The following is a 21,571-nucleotide window of genomic DNA, read 5'->3' as shown; positions in this document are numbered from 1 at the left end:
AATCACACTCACACACACACACACACACACACACACACACACACACACACACACACACACACACACACACACACACACAAGTTCTAATACCAGTTGTACATGAAATGTACATGTTTTAAAATAATGAATTTAAAGTCTAACAATGGAGCTCAAATTCTAATAGACAGAAAACTAGAGCTTACACAGCAGTATAAATCAAGCAGAATCAAATGCTGGAGATGTGATTCTGAGGTAACAGCTGATTAGACACATAAGGTATACGAATGTGAAGTCATCTCCCCTTTTTGGAAATAAATTAATAACTTTATTCAAGCACTGCGGTTAGACAAATGTAATATTTCCAAGTTACTGACTTTATTTAATGCTCTGATACCAGAAATAATTCCAATGACTCAAGTGTCTCTTCTTTGGTCTATGCAAGCAATAACTAAGAAAATAACAAATAATTGGGAGAGTAAAACTACTCCCTCTTGTTCTGACTTTCTTAGTGTTGCAAAAATTGTTATGTAGTAGTGAGTTACATACGATTAGGATGATAACTTTTAATATTACTCATTCCTTTAAACTGTGGCTAAAACTTAAAGATTTGCTTGAAAATATTTAAAAGAAGTTATGTACTTAGCATAATGTTCCACCTGTGATGTCCATTTTCATTCTTCCTCAACTGATGGGTTCACTCGGCCATTGCTAAAGCTTATGGCAACCAAAAAACTCTGAAGCTTCTCCCTTACCCATAATGCACCAACCCTAAGTTACCTCAGATCTTGTTTGCTGATGTTTACCAGAAATGAAATATTTATCATGCATAAATAAGGAGAAATAAAATTGCATGTGCTGAATAAAAAATAAACTATATCTGGAGCTCCAATATAAAGGGCAGTGATGTTCCTTTAAAAACACATTCTTCCAGAAGTTTGTAAATAGAAAGGATGGGGGTTGGTGGGAGGGAAGTTGAGGAAGAATGAAAATGGACACTATAGATGGAACATTACGGTAAGTACATAACTTCTTTACCTGGTGTTGCTGATTTTCATTCTATCCTCAACTGATGGGATAGAGTCCCCACCTACCTATAATGGCGGGTAGAATCTAAGCAAGGATATTCCTGAGCACAGTTAAACAAATGATGCTCTACCTCTGGAGACCTGATCCAATATGTAATGAGCAATAAAGTACGGGGAGTAGCCCAAGTTGCTGCTGCACATATGTCATCCAAGGATGTTCTGGAAATGAAAACGTAAGAAGTTGCCATGGATCTAGTTGAATGAGTTCTTACCTGCTGTGGTAAGGTAATACCCAATTTTTTATAAATAAATGAGATACAATCAGTTAGCCATATGGCTAAAGTTACTTTGGCAACTGGTTTATCCAATTTCAAGTCTGCAAAGTAAACAAACAACCGGTCTGTTTTGCTCGTCTTTTGTTCTATGCAGTCTCATATTCAGCAAGCCTTTTCTTCATTTCAACCTCTGATTTTTGCAGCTTTATCATCTCATCTGAATATCTATTTAAAGCTTCTTCCATTTTTCCAGCCCTTTTTTGTTTGCGTTGACATACTCCATCAATGTTTTGTTTATTTTAACTAGGTCTGTTGCAGTTGTCTTATATCTTCCTGTAGATTATTGGAAGTCATGTCTGAAAGTTGCATTGCTTTTTGCTGAACAGCTGCCGAACTTTCCCTAGTCAGTGTTTCTTCCTCAGTTTTTTGTAGCTGATTTTTCCAGGTCTTCTGTATTTTTTTATTCCTGGGATCCAGGCAGTGCACTTACTAGCCAGTTACTGAAATTTACCCATAAATGCAAGTCTACTGGCCTTCTCTGCTGAGGTTCTGTTTTCACACTGGGACAGCTAGAGAGAAGCTGTTACTCAATGTGCAGCCATCTTGGAAATCCTGCTTCTCATTCTTAATAAACACAAAACAAAAAATAAACTTGAAACCAAAAACAAAAACAAAGATAGGCAGCAAGCTATAGAATTCCAACCTGTTTATTGTTAGCGCTTTCGTAAAATAAGACTGTCAATTAAGATGAGATAATAAATTATAAAACCAATTAACATAACTTGAGAAATTTAAAGAGCCAGTGTTATACAAGGTAAAATGTATATGTAAATAAATATAACTGCTTTTTTTAAAAATCAGCAACAATTTTAAAATCACAACACAACAGTCTTATTACTTAATTTTCTTGTGTATATAAATTTATCTAAATACTGTTAAATGCTAGATAACAACCTGAACAACTCAAACAAATGGAAATATAAAATTTGTATAAATATATACAGATAGATATGAATAAATAAATATTTATAAATTCATTCAAGTATTAGAAACAATTGGCTATTCTGGGAAATGGAGCAGCCAAGCTGTCAGTTTGATGGACTGAAGAGAGGGATGAAGAGCTCCTGACAAGTGGGTCAGCAGATCCGGCACTGGATCCAGGATCCAAGGCTCCTCTAACAGATGAGGCTTCAGGAAGGGGAACCAAATTTGACGAGGCCAATATGGGGCAATTAAAATAAGTGTCCTGCCCAGAAAACTGGCTTTCTGCAATACTTTGGGAATCAGTGGAAAGGGAGGAAAAGCATATAGGAGTCTCGGAGGCCAATCGTGAATGAGTGTGTCCCTCGGGGACTGTCCCTATTGAGTGATCAGGGCAAAGTAGTTGCTGCACTTGGTGTTTGTAGGGGTGGCAAAAAGGTCGCAGCAAGGCTGGCCCCATCTGTGGAAAATCATTTCCTTTATTTCGTTCCTGAGAGACCACTCATGTGGTAGCAGAATAGCTCTGCTGAGTCTGTCCACAATTACGTTGGATTTCCCCAGAATGTGCATTGCAATCAGAAAGCGCTGTGTGGACTCTGGCCATTTCCATAATCTTAGAGCCTCTCAACACAGGGGGTAAGATTTGGTTGCTTCTTGCTTGTTTATGTACCAGACTACGGACATGTTGTCTGACTGAATTGCAATTGTGCCCAGGGGAAGAGAGTCTTGAAAGGCCTGCAATGCTAAAAGAACTGCTCTCATCTCCAGGATGTTTATGTGCAAATGAGCCTCATGAATCTGCCAAGTACCTTGAGCTGTCCATCCCTGATAATGCTCCCCCACCTGATCAGGGAGGCGTCCGTGGTAACTGTTGCAACTGGAGTGGGGAGAACAAATGGGCGGGCCCATAGTCACAGTCTCTGACGTTATCCACCACCAAAGATCGTCCTTGCAAGAGTTGGTAATCAGAACTAGGTGGATTCGTCGGTAAGTCCTGAAACGTCCATTGTATGAATAGCAGCCACTGAAGAATATGCATGTGAGATCTCGCAAGGGGTATTGCAATAATCGCTGCTGCCATAGTGCCGAGCAGTTTGAGAATCTGTGATGCTGGTCCTTTTCGTTTTGGCAGGAGATCCACAATTTGTTGTTGAAGGATAATCACTCTTTCGGGAGGGAGATTCAGGGACATGCTGACCATGTCTAAGTCTGCTCCTATAAAGACTGTACGCTGCGACAGCAATAAAGCAGACTTTTCTGAATTTATCGTAATACCCAGCTGTAAGCATAGATCTATGGTAGCGTCCCTTGCCCGAATAAGCTGATGCCTGGTGGAGGCGGTAAGGAGCCAGTCGTCCAAGTAAGGAAACACCTGGATTCCTGAATGTCTAAAGTGAGCCATGCCCATTCCCATGCATTTGGTGAACACTCTGGGGACTGTATTGAGACCAAAGGGCAGGGCCCAAAACTAGAAGCAACTGGCTCCCAGCCAGAAGCGCAGATGATCCCTGGATGGCCTGGCCATTTTGATATGGTAGTACGCATCCTGGAGATCTATAGAGCACATCCAATTGTCCTTTCCTAAGAATGGGAGAATGGACTGAAGCGTGACCATCTGGAACTTCATCCTTACCACATATATGTTGAGTCTGCTGAGGTTCAGAATAGGACCCCAGTCCCCCGTCTTCTTTGGTACCAAAAAGAACCTTGTGTAAGTTCCGGATTCTTGCTGGTCTGCTGGGACTGGCTGGATGACTCTTTTTTGCAATAGTTCCTGGACCTCTACAGATGCTACATCCCGTAGACTGGGTGGAATGTCTGGGATTCCTTTTGTTGGTCTGGGCTGTGAGAGAAAGGGAATGGAATATCCTCTGGATATAACGTTTTGTACCCATCGGTCTTCTGAGATATTTAGCCAGGCGCCTAGGTACAAAGACAAACGTCTCCCGACTGCCTCCAGAGCATGACAGATGGGCCTTCTTTCATGAGCGCTGATAGGGTTTCCCAAGGAACTGATCCCTGTCACCCTGGTTCAGTGGACCCCCTCTACCACGTGGATGTCATCTTCCACCATGGCCTCCCCCTCTGCCCCTGGAGGAGGCTTCACCTTGTGAGTTCAGAAAGGCTTCTTGGGTCTTACAGAACAACATTTTCCCACCCCGTTGACCTTTAGGATAAGGTTTAGTAGGGGTAGAAAAACATAACGGCAGATAGAGTCTTACCTTCTTGCTCACATCTGTTGAGGGTCTCTAACTTTTGGTCCAAATAAGGAGGAACCATCGAAAGGGGCATTCACAAACGACGTAAAAGGTTCTGCAAAAGAACATAAGTGCAGGTGAGGGTAGCAAGCTGAGACATCACCTTGTCCGCCACAGAGTCGGCTACTGCACCCTGGAGAGCATCTCCAAGCTCCTTGAGGAAATCTCTCTGAAGTCTTGAGAAATGGGTTAGGTAGTTCAATGATCGAAGGGCAAAGGTCGTAGAATTGAACATGCACTTCCCATATCTGTCCATTATCCTAGACTATCTATTAGGAGGATGGACAGATGTAGAAGTTTCCAACATCTCATTTTTAGTGGTTGTCGTCGCCACCACCATGGCATCAACAGGTATGGGTTTAGATAAAAAGGATTTATCCTGGGGTGCTGAAATGTACTTGTTGGACCTTCTAGGAAAAGGCTCCATAGAATCTGATGACTCTCACGCACTTCGAGACAAAAGATCCATCAACTCATTGAAGAGCGGAGACACCCAAGAGGTGGAGGGTCGGGACCCAAAAACCATCCTCGGTAGGGTTTAGGGGCTGCCAGTCTCCCCTCTGCTTAAGGATCTCAAGGATATTCCCTAAGGAAATATCCTCAGAGTGGGACCTAGGGGACCCTTCCGATTCCTCCAAATCAGTGTCCGACGTGATGGATTCCTGAGGGGAATCTAGATGTCTCCTCTTACATAATCTCTTCCGAGGAACCGCCTCAGTGGGAATGTCTGGGGAGGTCTCAGAAGAGCAGGGTTCCCCCAAGGGGGCATCCTGAGGCTCTGGGTCCCAAAGCCCTCCTCATGGCATCGAAGGCCCCATGGCTCTGATGCGAGGAAGCACCCAGGTCCGAAGACACCGAAGACTCCTCCCGCACCAGAACCGCCAGCTCTGAGCCCGAGGTAGGAGCTGAACTCAACCGTGCCGAAGCCCCAAGAGGAAGAGTCAGAATCGACATATCGGTTCGACCCCCCCCCCCCAAAAACTGACAGGAGAGTGTTGGCTCCCAGATTCCGCCACTGGAGCAGAGGATATCAGGGTGGTCGGTACCGACAGGTCAGACGTTTCCACCAACTGAATGGCCTCCTCCGACTCCAAAGTCTCGATTTGAATAGGAGGAGGAGCAACAACTACAGGAGAGGATTTTGTCGGTTCCAAAGCTGCTAGAGTCAAAACTGACAGAATTTTAGCAAGCACCGGATCCTGTAAAAGTCTCCGCACCACTCGGTCCACGTCCGAATCGGAAAGTCTGGAAGCCCGAGAGGAGACCACCGATGGAGCCGGTGACCCCAGAATAGGGGACATCAAAGTAGGAGATACCAGTTCCAAGACTGGGGACCGGCTCATACCAGCAACCTGAACGGTCAGTTCCTATGACACTGGAGCAGAGACCCTAGCCTTTTTAGAAGTTTTCGGCACCGAAGAGCCCTTTGGAGCTGAACTAGATGAAGAGGCTGGAGAAGAGGGTTTGGCTGACCCCTAGCAGAATCCAAGTCTGATTGAAAAGCAGACTTAATTAAACCCCACTCCACTGAACCCATGACAAATGGAAAAAACCTCCTGTAAATGTACTTCACCCAAGCAGTACACACATGTAGAATGTCCATCTGTAGTCGACATTTTCTGACTACATTTGGAGCATCTCTTGAAACCAGATTTAGCCTTTCAGACATTGTAAGGCAGCCAACAATAACGATGTCCAAAGAAATCTAAGCCTACCCGGATAAAAGTATACAAAGGCAGCTGACTTTGAAAACTGTAATAGAAAGCCTAACAGGCTAAGGAAAACAAAAAACTAACAAGAGCCTAACCGGCTAACAAACAAAAAATTGCAGAAAACTGCAAAGCCTAACTCGGCTGAGGACAGAGCAATAAAGCCAAATGGCTAACTTGAATAAGCAGGGCCAAGCCCAAAACTAGAGAGAGAGAGCAAGAGCTATCCAACAACAAGGATATAAATCCGAAAAAAAAACGGATAAGCAGAACAAAGCACAATACTATAAATACCCAACTAACCAATACAAATGGAAACTATCAAGAAATTTTTGAAGAAATTTGCAAACTTATCTCTCCAACAGCCAAGAGCTGTACAGAACACCCGATCAGTTGCAGCGGCAAACTAGATCTGGGGAATGTAGTGGTGCATTGTGGGATAGGGCTTTGGCCTCGAGCTGTTTGAGACCTCAAGCTTTGCAAATTGGCCGACTCAGAGCTGATGATCGGCTCTGAGCCCGTCAGTAAGAATGAAGGCGAGATTGAACAACTTCACATCAATTGTATATAAGATCAACCTGCCAAACATTGGAGGATGCATGTAACACAAAACACTGAAATAGATATTTAAAAAAGCATTAATATAAAACAGGTGGGGATAACAACTTCTTATCATAATGGCTACACTAAACATACTATTTTGGAACCTAAACGGCCTCACAGGTATAGTCAAAAAGGCAAGCGTTATGTAATTATATTATGAAAATCTAAGCCAAATAGCAATGCTACAGGAGACACATTTCAAAAGAAATGAGCATATGAATTTGGTAAAGAAAGGATTTCAGGAAGGTTATTCAGCAGAATATCAAGGAAAAATGAAAAGGGGGGTATACTTATACTAATTGCTACAGGATATCCAATTGTAACAAGACAGAAAAAAAAAGACAGCTATGGTAGATTTTTGGTAGTAAAGAGCTATTGGCAAGGGAGGAGGATTACGCTGGCATGTATTTACACTCCACCTAAAACTGTTATTATGGAGCTTAAGACCATTTTGGGAGAAATATTCAGCTTTCAGCAGGGAATATCACCTACAGGAGGTGATTGGAACTTGATTTGCAACAGTGATGATGCATCTGGGGACCTAGAAGGGAAAATACTGAAGTAATCTATGAAAATACTTGGTATGGAAGATGCGCATTCAGCAGGTGGAACTCTGTGAGAATTTACATATTATTGCACATGGTACAATAACTAGGCTAGACAAGACAGAAATTATACTTCAGAGCAGCATGTGCATTTGAATGAAAGCTTTGCCATATGTCCAGTAACTATTTCAGATAAAATGTCAACAACTAAGACACTGGCGCTTCCCCACCTACCACTTAAAAAGAGAGGAATTTAAGGAATGTGTAGTGGAAATTATTTGAGAGCTATTAAGGAAGACATCATTTTTTTTTCAAAAGTTTCAAAAGTTATAGCTAATGAGTGGGATAAAATGAAAGTGGAGTTTAAAACTAGGGTAGAAATATAAGAAAAGAATTGAGGAGCTCTCTGATTATGTAGCCCAGGCAGGTATGACCCTGACCTTGAGCAGTATCCTACCTTCACCTAGAATGATGCCACAATACAGTGATAAGATGATCAGCTTTAATAATTGGCTTAAATCCTGGTGTCATTCAAAGGGGATCCAATGTCTGTCTGCCTGGGATGACATGCTGGACAAGCCACGCTGCTTCGCAAGGGACGGCTTGCCCCTGTCACCCCTAGGCTTCCGGATATTGGCAAAGGCTCTTGCCACCCCCAAAGTGCCTTTTTTAGGCAAGGCTCAAATTCTAAACCTACCACCCTAGAACACAAAAAAGGAAAAAAACTAAGGGTAATGCTGCTCAATGCCAGAAGTCTCAATCTCAAGATGCACGCACTCGAGGCCCTTCTCAGTATGGAGAACATCGATGTCTGTGCTGTGACAGAAACCTGGTTCAAGGCTCCTGAGAGCACCCCAACACTATCAGGTTTCACCTCATATCATGCGTTCCGCCCCAAAATCCGGACAACACCAAGAAAGGAGGGGTGTCCATATTCATAAAGGACACCCACACCTCAAGGTTGGTGGCAACGCACGATGCATCGGAGACCATCCAGGTGCAATTAACCATAGGCAAGACTGCTCTGCAATTTGTAGCATGTTACAGGCCACCCTCTCAAACTCAGGAACCTCACATGGCCTTCCTGAAAACATTGGAGGGGATAAATGTATCTCCAAACACCATCATACTAGGTGACTTCAACTACCCTAATATAGACTGGGAACACTACTCAAACCCAAACACTCTAGCCCAAAGGTTCCTGGAGTTCATAAACTCAAATGCCATGGAACAACTAGTCACCATCCCCACAAGAGGAGAAAACATACTTGATCTCATCATCACGAACATGGGATCACAATGTTCAACACCGGAAGTATACCCCTCACTGGTGAGATCAGATTATAAACTAATCTCACTGGAGGTCCTCATCCCGCCCCTACCTGAAATAAAAAAGACCACAGTGAAAAACTTCTCAAAAGCCGACTTCACACTTCTAAAAACTAGTGTGGTCTCTTTTAAGGCCCCTGAGCCAGTGGTAAACATTACTCAAACCGCTGAATCACTTACAAATGCCTTCTACGAGCACCTACAGGACTGCATGGATCAGGCAATCCCAAACAAAACTAAGACTCTTTGTACCAAAGGCAAGCGTCCAGTCTGGTGGACCCCAGCCATAAACAAGCTCTACAACAAAAGGAGGAAGCTACTACAAGATAGAGCAAAATCCTTGAAAGGTAAGACACCTTTGATCATTATAAGTAAAAAACTAAGAGCTCTCATAAAATCATCCAAGGCAAATTTTGAGAGAAAAATCGCCAAGGACTCAAAAGACAATCATAAGGCCTTCTTTAGCTATGTTAGAAACCTAGGAGGAAACTCCCAGATATGCTCAGAATTAGTTCAAAATGATGTGAAGATTACTGAACCTACACACATTGCCAACATACTGGCTGACAGGTTCAGTGCAAACTTCTCCCCACCAAAAGGAGAGATATCTATACCAGAGGATTGTAGCCCCCCAAACATCTCCAACGCCCAGGTGAGACCTGCTCTCTCCAAGGCAAAAAACACAGCATCCATGGGACCGGATGGTGTCCCCGGCTGTGTGCTCTATGAACTCAATGAGGAATTAAACCCGCAGTTAGGACAGCTGTTTAATCTTAGCCTCACCTCGGGATACGTACCCAAGGAGTGGCGCATGGCGACTGTGGTCCCACTTCACAAGGGCGGTGCCTCCACCGACCCTGGAAATTACCGTCCCATTAGCTTGACAAGCCTTATCTGCAAAGCCATGGAGAGGATCATAATGGAACTCATAAATAAAGACATAGGGAACTTGCAGACTTTGGATCCAACCCAGTTTGGCTTTGTCAAAGGCAGATCATGCCTTTTAAACTTGGTTGACTTTTTCGAGACAGTCACCAAGGCCATTGATGAGGGAAAGGCAGTCCATACAGCCTACCTCGACTTGGCAAAAGCCTTCGACACAATACCCCACTCAGGTATCATCGAAAAACTCATCAGCTTGAATGTAAACCCATACATCACAAGATGGGTTGCAAACTGGCTAAGTGACAGAACCCACAGGGTCAGAGTTGCTGGAGCCATGTCAGACTCAAAGCCTGTCACAAATGGTGTCCCACAGGGCTCAGTCCTGGGTCCACTCTTGTTCGGCATCTACTTTTCTGAAGTACAAGCAAACACAGGAGGGTTATGGCTGACAAAGTTTGCAGATGACTGCAAACTGGGCGCCATAGTCGAAAACACATCTGACACAGATATCCTTCAGAAGGGCCTCGCAGAAATGGATAACTGGTGCCAGAGCCATGGCCTAAAGTTAAACGCCAAGAAATGCATAGTCATACCCTTCGGGAAAAACAAGGTTACCCCTAGCTACCATATAGGTGGCAATCCACTGAGCACAGAAGAAGTCATCAGGGATCTGGGGACCCAGGTTGACAGTAGCCTTTCGTTTGACACTCATGTTGCTAAAGTAGTTAGGAAAAGTTTCTACATTGCCCACCTGATCATGAAGGGATTCACATCTAGATCAAGGGAGGTCATCGTCCCCCTGTACTCATCACTCATTAGACCTATGATTGAGTACAATGCCCCATTCGGAATGTATCTGACCCGACACCTGCAGCAGCTGGAAAGGCCCCAAAAGTTCCTCACCAAAAGGATAAAGGGTCTTAAAAATATGTCTTATGCTGCCCGACTGAAAGAACTCCAGCTCTATTCAGTCTCATACCGCTTGCTCAGAGGTGACCTGTGCCTGACATATAAGGCCATGTCAAACCCAGATTTGATGAATATGCTTCACCTCAAAAAATCTAGATCCCTCAGAACCACAAGGGCGGGAGACTTAAACCTTGACACGGTTATTAATAGAACGTGCTGGAGGGACAGCTTCATCACCCAGAGACTCCCTATGCTGTGGAACAAAATCCCGGTACATGTGAGGCAGAGCACCTCGCTGGCCTTGTTCAAGAGGAATCTTGACCAATGGATGGGAGATCGCAGATATACCCCAGGGATTACTTCAGTGTCACTGCTTGACAGAGGCACAGCAAAATAATAGGCATAGTTTTATTCAAACTAAAGGGGTGGCGAAAGCCACATACCTATGGGCTAGGCTTATAAATGCCCTTGGGCAGATAGCCTAGTATGAACCTATGAACCTATGGTTTAGCAGTAACAGGAATTATTTAGAGAGGTTGACATAGATTACATTTTTGTTGAATAAGGGAAATCTCTCAAAACAAGAACAGGTGCAAATGCAGAGTGCTAAAGTGAAAATAAGGGACTGTTGTTAAGCAACTTTCTTTTTTTGACAACTCCAGAGCACAAAACTCTTTGCACAACACAGCAACAGAAAGCAGAAATAGATGTTGCCAAACAACAAATACTCAATGAGTACCTTATTATCCCTTTTTAAGCTCAACCTGGATAACTGGATGGGAATCAGAAAATACACCCCTTGAATTCCACCTGTGTCCCTGCTGGACAGGGGGATTTGGGAGTTGACTTGTCTGAACATGGCGTAAACTTTTGGCTAGGCTTATAAGGGCCTCATGGCCAATAGCCTGGTAACCTCCTATGATCCAATGAACTCAGGGAGCCTGTAACAAGACAAATAACCAGAGATCCTGAAGCAGCACTATTGATATTTTGGAAATTTTATTAACTTTATTTAAGCACAGGAATGTGGAAATCAAGAAGTACAGATGGAAATAATATGGTATACTTAAGAATGCCAATAGAGATAGATGAGGTTTAATGATTAAAATAGGAAAGATGAGACAAAAAACAGTATCTGACAATCAATCTGCAGGAAAGTCTCCAGGAATAGATGGTATTCCTGTGGATGTGTGGAAGCTAGAAGGGGAAGAAAGTAATAAAAGATCTGGAAGGTTTTGTCATTTAATTGTATTTTAAAAGGCCGGGAAGCACCAACATCCTGGAAGAAAGCTGTGGTGGCTGTAATACCTAAAGATGGTAACGACCCATCAGACCTAGCTTCATACAGGTCCATTTCAATTGTACACCATGATTATAAAGCGTTTAAGTCTAAAGTATCTAAAATAATGCCAAAAAGTGTTTCCAAAATTGAAAGGCATGCATCAATGTAATTTTGTGGAGGAAAGGCAAACATCTGACAACAATAACAGAACAATGATGATCCAGAGGTGAGCTGAATGTAAGAAAGTACTGTCTATCATTGATGGGTCTTGATGCAGTTAACATTTGAAAGAATAAGCCGGAATCTTGCGAGTATGGCAATGGTATCTGCATTCCCTAATACAATAAGGTTAAATAAGAGGATATACGAGGGACTGGAGGCAAAAATTACAATGGGAGGACTCCTCTCTAAAAGTTGTGTCTGCATAGAGAACAAAGGCAGGGGTGTCCTCTTTCCCCTTTGTTACCTGTTTTATATTTAGAACCACTGGCAAACAAAATAAGGGACTCAGAAATTCAAGGCTGTAATTGGTAGGGTAATCGAGAAAGGCTGGCTTTATTTGCAGGCAACATTATTTTGTACCTGGTAAAACCAGAAAAGGACATCTCAGTGTAGTGAAACATTCTGAGACAGTTTCAAGTTTTTTCGGGATGTAAAATGAATGCAAACAAACAAAGGCTATATTTGTAAACTATTTATCCACACATGAATTGGTTCAGCAATACCCACACTTATGGAGACATGATACCATTAAGTATTTAGCAGAATGGGTTATAAGGGGTTCTGTTGAGGCAGTTAAGGATATGTGGGAATTGACTAAACACAAGATAATACAAAAACTGAGAAACTGGAAGCTCTTGTTTATGGATATGGATATGGGTAGCAAGATACAAGATGTGAAAATGTTTTTACTCCCTTCAGTTTTATATACAGGTCAAGCATGTTTTTATCAACTAGAGGGGAATAAAGAGTTGTGAAGAATTTTATCGGGGAGGGGAAACTGGTAAGGGAGAAGTGGGATAAGTCCTTCCAATAAAACATGGTGATTTAGGAATATCTGATTTGAATGGGATATTTTACAGTTACACAGTTAATGCTCATATACATATTACAAGCAGAAATCTAAGTGGAAAGGAATGATGATGAAATGGAAGGGGGGTATTCAAGAATGGGATTTTGGATGCAAATCCTTAAAGAGAATAACAACAGCCACACAGGGGTGTGTGTGGCCAAGATGCTAAAAGAGATAGGAGCAGAATTCTTCAGCTCTGCAGTTCATGTTGTATTACCGACAAGGAAAATTAATTTCTAAGTTATTATTTTTTTATATTTTTTTTTTTACAAAATGTAAATTATTCAAAAGATTTCCTTCGATACATATAACAATTATATAATAATAACCAAATATTCCTGTCAAAAAATCAGCTAGAACAATTAACCTTTCTCAAGCAAGATGAGCCATAGTAAAGTCAACTCTTACGATTCTACTTTGAAAAAGGAACTTCAGATGGTGTTAAATAACTTACAAGAACTTTCTCTGAAAATAGATAAAGTGGACAGTAATACAGAAAACATTATGGACAAATGCACTAAACAGATGGCTATGCTTCAAGAGACACTTAACCAACAAAAACAACAAATCACAGGAATAGAAGAATCTGTAAATGACATGGAAAAAAGACTGGCAGAAGAAGAAGAAAACAACATTGAATTTTTACTAAAACAAAACACTACTGCTGTCCAAGTTAGATGATATGGAAAACAGATCATGCAGAAAAAACATCAGGATATTTGGTTTACTGGAGAATATAAAGGGGAATAACATAGTAAGTTTTTAACCCCCTGGCTCCCAAATACATTGAAACTAACTGAAGCGGTCTCACATGGAAATGAGAGAGCGCACAGATCTCTCTGTGACGTCATCTGATAAAAAATCCACTCCAAGGTCAGTTATAGTCAGATTTTATTCAACACTTGATAAAGAATTAATTTTAAAAACAGCATGGTCAAAAATCTCCCATTAAAATGAATGGGAAAATCATCATATTTGATAATGACTACTCTTTTGTTGTAATATCTAAAAGAAAAGAGTTCATGCCCATTATTAAAGAATTAAAGAAAAAACAGATTAACGTACACTTGCTTTTCCCTGCTAGACTAAAAATAGTTTTATCTGATGAAACAAGAATCTTCGAGGACATTGACTTGGTGCTTTCCTACTTAAAATCCAAGACAGTTATTGAACAACCGGAAGAAACAAATTGGAGCAACAGTTCCCTGAAAAGATTGGCTGAGAGAAATGCTTGGAAAACACAGGAGAAAAATAGAAAACTTAAAGAGAAGTGATAATCTGTCTACTCAATGAATAATATAATTATTTTTAGTTTGATTCTTAATTACATTTAATTTATGCTTCCAAATCTTTCAACCTCGTGATAATATAAAAATAATATTTCAAACTTCAAATTCCAGATCATCACTCTGGCTACAACAAATGTAAGGTAATTATTTATATAGTCATTCTATATTGTCACAATCTAGATGCAGTAGTCTAGTTAAACCTTAAAAAAAGAAGTTATGTACTCACCATAACATTCATGTGAGTTGTTTATCTCGCCTTTATTCTCACTGATGGGTTCGGAGCCGATACTTGGCTCCGACACGACTGATAGCAAAGCTCAAGGTTTGCCAGCAGCTCGAGACCAATTCCCTTATCCCACAATGCACTGCTGGAATTACCTCAGATCTTACTTGCTGCGAGTATATATACCCATTTATTTTTTCTTTTTCTACAAGGAAGCACTTCCCAAAGGGGAAGAAGTATTGGATACACAGGATGGTACTAACCTCTAAGTCAACTGTCAGCCAGGAGGGGGAAGGATGGAGGGACGTGAGAATAAAGGCGAGATAAACAACTCACATGGAACGTTATGGTGAGTACATAACTTCTTTATGTGAAGTTGTTAAATCTCGCCATTTATTCTCACTGATGGGTAGCGTCCCTAGCACCCTCGATCTTGGGTGGCTCATGGAAGTACGTTTTTCAGTACCATGGAACCAAAGGAAGACCTGTCCCTGGAAGCCTCATCTACTTTGCAATGCGTGATAAAGGTATGAGGCTTAGACCAAGTGGCTGCAGCACAAATACTGTCAAGGGGCAATTTAGCTTGAAAGGCAGAAGATGTAGAAACGGCTCTGGTAGAATGAGCCCTTAGGTTTGTGTGTCAATGGCATGTTTGTATTTGCATAAACAAAGGATATACAATCTGATAACCACTTAGATAGGGTTGTTTTAGCCACTGGATTACCTTTTCTGGCCTCCAAAAAGGATACGAAAAGTTGATCTGATTTTCTAACATCCTTAGTTCTATCAAGATAAAATCTGAGATGCCTGTGTACATCAAGTTTGTGCAGCAAGTATTCCAATTTGTTAGAATGGTTAGAAAAAAAGACTGGCAACTCAATGACCTGATTGATATTGGATTCAGAACAGACTTTAGGCAAAAAGGAGGGGTTTGTTCTGAGAGATACTCTATCAGCAAGGAAAATCATGCAAGGAGGTCTGATAGATAATGCTTGAAGTTCTGACACTCTGCGGGCAGAAGTAATGGCTACTAGAAATATAGTCTTCCACAACAAATATTTGAGATTACAAGAAGATGCTGGTTGGAAGGGGGGGGGGATTATTTGAGACAGCATAAAATTCAAATTCCAGGGAGAATAAGGGATTTTGACAGGAGGTCTCATGTGCAAAGCACCTTTAAGAAAAGCCTTAGATAAAGTACAGTTGTGTACACTTACCATAAATGTAGATGTTCAAGTGTATTCAATGTTGCAGTCATTACATTTGGGTAATCGTCTGGCAGGTTGCCCTCTGTCAGCCTGAATTCCAAAGTCTTGGGTCCTGCGTCGGCTGCTGTCTTCTCTTCCATGACGTCAGGTCGTCAGGGGTATAAAACATGCAGCCAACACCATTTTCTTTAGTCTTTCTTGCCCCCAATGTCAGGTGTCCCCAAAAAGGTAGCAAAATTATATACATATATATATATATATATATATATATATATATATATGTATATATATATATATATATATATATAGATATAGATACATATATATAATATATATATATATATATATATATATATATATATATAAATATATATATATATATATGGATGACCAGGTAGGCTGCCTTAATAAAGGTACGGTGGGATGTCGGTGAAGAAACTGGGCTACCGGTAAAGCCTTGAGAAAGGCTGTGCATACCCGAGCGCTTGTGGTTGAAGGCTGAGTGAAGCCTTTAGAAAGGCTTCGTATACAGGTCGTAGTTCCAGCTGGTCAGGTCGCCTGCTGAGAGGAACCACTAGTGTGACAGCTAGAAATCAAAGATGAAACACACAGAAAAAACAGACAAAACAATGTAAATGTGGCTCGGCTAAGGAGCTCTGCTCGCCGTGGTGGCAAAAATCAATGTAGTCGAAGTTCAGGTTCTGGAAGGTTGTACTTTATTGAAGTAAAAAGTACCAGAAGTACAATCACCATTGAAGCGTAGTTCCTTAATGGAAAGAGTGATCCTGAGGATTTTCTTTTATAAGAGTACCTGGGGGGGGGGGAGTCAGTGGGAGCCAATCAAGAGTGGGTGAAAAAACCTTTATTGTGATTGGGCACGCCAACCCTGAGACAGCTCATATGTGGTTAGTAGAATCACTCCAAACCTACAACAGTGAAGTTCGGAGATTAGCTAAAATTAGCTAAAAAAATTTAGTTAACTAAAAATAGTCTTGCTGGAAAAATAAATCAACCCTTGCTGGTAAAATACATTGTTAGGCTACACTTTTCGAAATCTTCGTCAGGATGGTGGATGACCTAAAAGAGCATAATAAGCAAAGCAGAGCATACTAGAGAAATAGCAACATCATGTATGTAAAATAACATGTATGTAAAATAAGAAACAGGCTAGAAAACCAAAAAATAAGACCAAAAAATAAGAACCAGGCTAGATATCCAAAAAATAAGATACAGAAACTAAAAAGAGAAACAAAATAGTGAAAAATTCTTAAATAATGGATATCAATAGAAACTAATGTATTAAGATATGGAACTGAATGAGGGCTATTAATTAAAAAAAAATCTTAAAAAGGTACTGATATGTAACCTGAAAAGCTAGAAAGACACGAAAAAAAGTAATACTGAACCATTGTAGAAAACATGAAAGACAAAAAAGTACAGTTTTGTACCTACCATAAATGTAGATGTTTGAGTGCTAATACAGCTGCAGTCATAACAGATGGGTTCTCCTGCCATCAGGCGGGTCCTCGGTCGGCCGAATTCCAAAGTCTAGGTCCGGCGTCGGTTGTCGTCACTTCTTCCCTGACGTCAGTGCGACAGGGGTATAAAAGAACCAGACGACGCCATTTTCTTCAGTTTTTCTTGCCCCAGATGTCAGGTGCCCCCAGAAGGAAGGCAAAATATAAATTTATGTAGTAAAGCAATTGCAATATAATCAAAAAACAGTAGTTGCAAGCAAATACACCATTAAAGAATACCCCAATGAGGTTGCATGAGGAGGTGTTTAGCCATAAGGCCTGTCCCAAGAGGGGAAGGAGGGAGGGAAACCTGGACTGCAGCTGTATTAGCACTCGAACATCTATATTTATGGTAGGTACAAAACTGTACTATGTTCATCATGCATACAGCTGCAGTCATAACAGATGAGTAGAATCCCAAAGCTAATAAAGGGGTGGTAGGCACTAAGTGGAACTAGGAGGAGCCAGGATGCCCTGCAAGACTGCAGTGGCAAAGCATGCTCTAGTTTTGGAGTATAATGGTAGGTGATAGTGCTTGGAGAAAGTATGTACAGAACTCCAAGTGGCTGCTTCCAAAATATCTTTGGTAGGAACCCCCCTGAGGAAAGCAGCAGAGGTAGCTGTGGCCCTTGTGGAGTGAGATCTGATGCCTGTAGGTACAGTTTTACCATGAAAAGAGTAACAAAAGCATATGCAGTGGGCTATCCATTTTGAGATAGTCTGTTTGGAAATAGGCTTCCCTTCAGCACCTGTGGCATAGGACACAAAGAGTTGTTCTGATTTTCTGAAAGACTTTGTTCTGTCCAAATAATAACTGAGCTGTCTGTGAATGTCCAAGGAATGTAGTAGCCTCTCCCCTTTGTTTTGTGGATTAGGGTAAAATGTAGGTAAGTGGATAGCCTGATTCAAGGCTACCCTTGATACTACCTTTGGCATAAATGAAGGATTGGTTCGTAAGGAAACTCTGTCCTGATGGAAAATGATGCAAGGCTGCACAGCCATGAGGGCTTGTAGTTCCGAAACCCTGCGTGCTGTGGTGATAGCTAGAAGGAAGGCTGTTTTCCATGACAAATATTGCAGATCTGTTGAAGCAGCTGGCTCAAAAGGAGGCAGGGTTAGTTTTTCTAGAATGAAATTGAGGTCCCAAGCCGGTACTGGTTGCTTCCTTGGGGGTTTTATATTCTTAGCCCCTCTGAGGAACTGTCTTAAGAGAGGGTGAGAGAATAAAGGAGGATCAGTGTTGTACTCTGCAGAAATGGCTGAGGCATGGATTTTGATGGAGGAGAATGAAAGTCCACTGCTTAGCAGCTCGGCTAGGTACTGTAGTATTTGAGGTAAATTCAGTATTCCAGGATACTGACCCATTTTCTGATTCCAGACACAAAAACGTTTCCATTTTGCGGAGTAGGCTTTTCTAGTAGAAGGCCTTCTGGCCACCAAAATGACATCCTGCACCTCCTTGGAGAGTAGGGTCTGCTGTGAATTTAAGGAATTCTCCATGCGGCTAGACTGAGTGTTTTCAGCTGACTGTGAAGAGTTTTGAAGTTGTGCTGAGTCAGTAGAAGAGGCATTAGAGGCAGGATCCATGGTGGGGAATGCGTCAGGCTCCTCAGGAGTGGGTACCAGTGTTGTCTTGGCCAGTCTGGAGCAATGAGAATCATCTTCGGTCTGTCTGCTCTGGCTTTTAATAAAACTTTGGCCAGCAGTGGAAGAGGTGGAAAGGCATAAACCTTCATTGTTGTCCAACTGAAAGAGAGTGCGTCCACTTTCCAGGCCTGTGGATGAAAGGTCCTTGAGCAGAATTTTGTCAATTGGTAATTTCTGTGGGTGGCAAAGAGATCTATGTCTGGCCTTCACCATGCTTGAATTATCATTGTAAAAACTTGAGGATGCAACTTCCATTCGTGTGGATCTCTCATATTTCTGCTCAGGTTGTCTGCCAGTGTGTTTTCCTTCCCTGGCAGGAATTGTGCTTGAAGTTGGATTTGCAATTCCAGAGCCGTGTTCCAAAGGGACATGGCTAGTCTGTACAGGGGATATGAATGAGTTCCTCCCTGTTTGTTTATGTACCACATCACTGTGGTGTTGTCTGTTCTTATCAATAGCTGCCCTGGATGCAGTAGGTCTTTGAAAGCCATAATAGCATTTATTACTGCTAGCATTTCCTTTTGATTGACGTGTAGGTGCTTTTCTTTTTGTGACCATTTGCCCAGAATGCACCGATCTGTCATGTGCGCCCCCCAGGCGTAGTCCAAGGCATCTGCTGTGATGACTTGATTTGCTTGAGGCTTGCAGAATGGGAGACCTATGTTTCTTTGGCATGCTTGAGCCCACCACAGAAATTCCTTTTGAAGACATGGAATCAGTGGTATGATTGTTTCCAAACTGTGGCTGTGTTAAGACCATAAGTTTTTTAGGTACCACTGAAGTTTCCTCATATGCAGCTTTGCACATGGGATTAACAGGATGCAAGATGCCATGAATCCCAGAGCCTGCAGGATTTTCCTTGCAGTCAGCCTGGTGAAGGTTGCCAGTTTTCTGAAGTACTGAGTTAATTGCCCTTGTTTCTCTGGCGTGAGGTAGGCCATCTGGGTGTTTGTATCCAAGCTGGCACCCAGGAAAATTATTGTTTGAGAGGGTATTAGCCTTGACTTCTTTTTGTTGACTGTGTATCCCAGAGATTTCAACAACATTATTACAAACGCCAGGTGTTTCAGAAGAGTGTATTTGCTGTCCGCTTGGATCAGGCAGTCGTCCAGATATGGATATATTTGTATCCCTTGAAGTCTGCAGAAGGCAATTACTGATGCCAGGCATTTCGTGAACACTCTGGATGCAGTAGATAAGCCAAAGGGCAATGCAGAGAATTGATAATGGGATGAACCTGCAAGAAATCTGAGGTATCTTCTGCAATCTTGTCTGATTGGGACATGTAGGTATGCCTCCTTGAGGTCCAATGTCACCAGCCAAGACCCCTTGCCCACCATGGGAAGAAGCTGCTGTAATGTGAGCAACTTGAACTTTGGTACGAGTAAATATGTGTTTAGGATGGATAGGTCCAAAATAGGTCTCCAATCTTTGCCCTTCCTTGGTACCAGGAATAGTCTGGAATAAAAACTTTGACCCTGTTCTTGTGCAGGTACCCCTTGAATAGCTTTCATGTCCATGAGATCTGAAATTTGTTTTTGTGCCTCTGCCGTTTGATTGTGTGGCAGGTTTGGCATGCCTCTCATTTTTGGAAGGGTGTGAAAGTGGAATCTGTAGCCTCTGTCTATAATGTCCAGGATCCATTTGTCTTTTGTCACAACATGCCAATTTTTTGAAAATAATGCCAGTTTTCCGCCTAAAGGTTTCTACTGAAACGTGGCGGTTGTACCTGTAGGAAATCTTTCACTGTTTGCATTGATTTTGCCTTTTCCTCCATTTTCTTTAATACCTCCTCAGGTTTAACACCAAACAATACATCTTTTTGAAGACGTGCATCTAGTAATTTAGCTTTGACATGATCTGGTAAGGTTTGCTCTTTGAGCCAAGCATGTCTACGTATGACTGATCCTGTAACAGCAGCTCTACAAGAGGCCTCTAAAGCATCAAAACCACATTGCAAGGTATGTTTACCCACTTGCTCTGCACTATGCAACAAATCCTGCAACTCCTTCAAGTCTGGTTGCTCAGGTTGTGACATTTTGCTTTTCAACTGAGATAATAAAAACTGTTGATACTTTAACATATGGAACTGACAGTTTAATGCCCTCATGGTTAAAGTGGCCGAGGTGTATACCTCCCCCCCCCCCACCTTTCTAAAGCTCTGGAATCTCTCTCTGAAGGTAATGGATTTTTGGCAGTGGAGGCCTTAACTCCCTTGGGACCCTGTGAAATAGTTTCTGGGTCAGCCGCATGGCTTTTGTATAGGAATTGGTGTGAATCAGGCACCAGGTAATACCTGTCAGGCTTGACTGGAGCTGGAGGTAAAGAATCTGGGTTAAGGCTGGCCTCCGAATACACATCATCTAATATGTCTAAGACGGGAGGTATAGCCAGAGGCCTGTGCTGAGGGAGCAAGAGGAAATCCCTGAGCCTTTTCTTGGAGTCTGAGTACTTTTGGCCTTCCCAGTGGAAGTGTTCCCTCAAGGTATGCAGGGTTTTCCCAAAAGAGTAATCCTCAGGGGGGGAGACAGAGGAAATGGACTCCTCTGCATCAGAGTCTTCGAAAGGGGAGTAAGAATGTTCCTGGTCCTCAGAATGCTCTGAAGTAATGGAGGCCTGGTCCGAGGAAAGGTATTCTTCCTCCACTCTGGGCCTTTTGTCCAGGGGGGGGGGGTTGAGAACCCCTGATAAGAGTAATCAAATCTTCAGCCATTTTGAGCATCTGCTTTTTAGGCATGGGGCCTTGAGAGGGGCCCTGTGGAGCTTGTCTTTTAGAATGCATGGCTGCTTTAGATTTAGTATAAGCCTTAATGGAAAAAGAAGAAGAAGGCCTGA

General features: G+C 42.0%; 1 protein-coding gene across 25 annotated transcripts in view; it reads right to left on the bottom strand.

Moving 5' to 3' along the window:
- Positions 1 to 21,571, bottom strand: part of C2CD5 (C2 calcium dependent domain containing 5) — a 1,731,257-nt gene that overhangs the window by 1,002,077 nt on the left and 707,609 nt on the right. The window lies entirely within an intron of this gene.

The sequence above is a fragment of the Protopterus annectens genome, chromosome 11.part0 (genome assembly GCF_019279795.1).
Source record: "Protopterus annectens isolate FY-2018-M chromosome 11.part0, PAN1.0, whole genome shotgun sequence".
Classification (NCBI taxonomy): Eukaryota; Metazoa; Chordata; order Ceratodontiformes; family Protopteridae; genus Protopterus; species Protopterus annectens.
This window is presented reverse-complemented; position numbering and strand designations above follow the sequence as displayed.